The sequence below is a fragment of the Macaca nemestrina genome, chromosome 9, assembly GCF_043159975.1.
Source record: "Macaca nemestrina isolate mMacNem1 chromosome 9, mMacNem.hap1, whole genome shotgun sequence".
In the NCBI taxonomy this organism is placed as follows: Eukaryota; Metazoa; Chordata; class Mammalia; order Primates; family Cercopithecidae; genus Macaca; species Macaca nemestrina.
The window spans coordinates 142181995-142183149 of record NC_092133.1 but is presented as its reverse complement, the minus strand read 5'-3'; the positions used below and the strand labels follow the sequence as shown (position 1 = coordinate 142183149).

General features: G+C 42.2%; 1 non-coding gene across 1 annotated transcript; it reads left to right on the top strand.

Moving 5' to 3' along the window:
- Nucleotides 1-440: 440 nt before the first annotated feature.
- Nucleotides 441-544, top strand: LOC112428213 (U6 spliceosomal RNA). The gene has a single exon (XR_003020162.1). It is a non-coding gene; the product is annotated as a U6 spliceosomal RNA (small nuclear RNA).
- Nucleotides 545-1155: the final 611 nt, after the last annotated feature.

Here is a 1155-nt window from a genome sequence, read left to right as displayed (position 1 = left end):
ACAGGTGGATAGATGGTGGATAGATAAAAAGCTAAGTAATAGACAGGTAGTAGATGGATAGATGGTAGGTAGGTAGATAATGATGGATAGTCAGTGGATGATAGGGTGGGTGACAGGTGGATAGATGGTGGGTAGATAGAAAGCTAAGCAACAGACAGGCAGTAGATGGATAGATGGTAAGTAGACAGACAGATAGGTGAAGAGATGACAAGGAATTGGTTCATGTGATTGAGGAGCCTGGGGAGTAGGCAAATGTCCAGCGTGGGCTGCAGGGGAGCCGCTGCTGCGATGTCCTATGAGGGCCTTCAGCTGGGGAAGTTTTCTTGCTCCGGGGAGGTCAGTCTTCGTTCTATTCAAGATTTTAACTGATAGGATGAGGCCCACCCCCATTAGTGGAACGATCTGCTGACTCAGCGTTCACTGATTCAAACGTTCATCTCGGGCTGGCTTCAGCAGCACAGGGAGTAAGGTCGGAAGGACACAGAGAAGATTAACATGGCCCCTGCACAAGGACCACACGCAAATTTGCAGTGAGCCTGTGTCTCCCCCCACACACAGGGGAGCATTGTGCAGAGGAGCTCTTTGACTTCCTGGAGGCAAGGGACCATGGTGTGGCCCCAAAGCTCTTTAAAAACTTGAAATAAAAGGTTCAGACTTAACTCACTCCAGCCTTCACTGCTCGGGCATGAGGATTTTCTCTTACAGCTTTGAATATGGCATTTGATTCTTATTTGTGTGAACCTCATTGATTTTGGCTTTGGCTAGTAGCGTCTATGTAATTAGGAGCCATCTGCAAAAATAAAATAAATAAATAAAAGTTAACCCCGTTCAAAAATATCCTTCAAGTTGACACACAAAATGAACTGTCACAATGCATGTGCAAGCATTTCTACATGAAACGTTCCCTTAAATGGGAATTACTACATCATGTTTTCTCTCTTGCCCGCTTTTCTTATTTCATTAAATAATGATAATACTGGAAATGGCTGTTTTGTCTATGATTTTAGAAGAAATGTTTTAAGTTTTAATTGATAAAGCTTGATGATGTTATTTGGGGGTAAAACAAATGCATTTAATTCCATTTCTATTATATCCACAGCCTTCTATGTTGAGTACTTTCTCTAAGTATAGTCATTAAATGTTATTAATTGCATG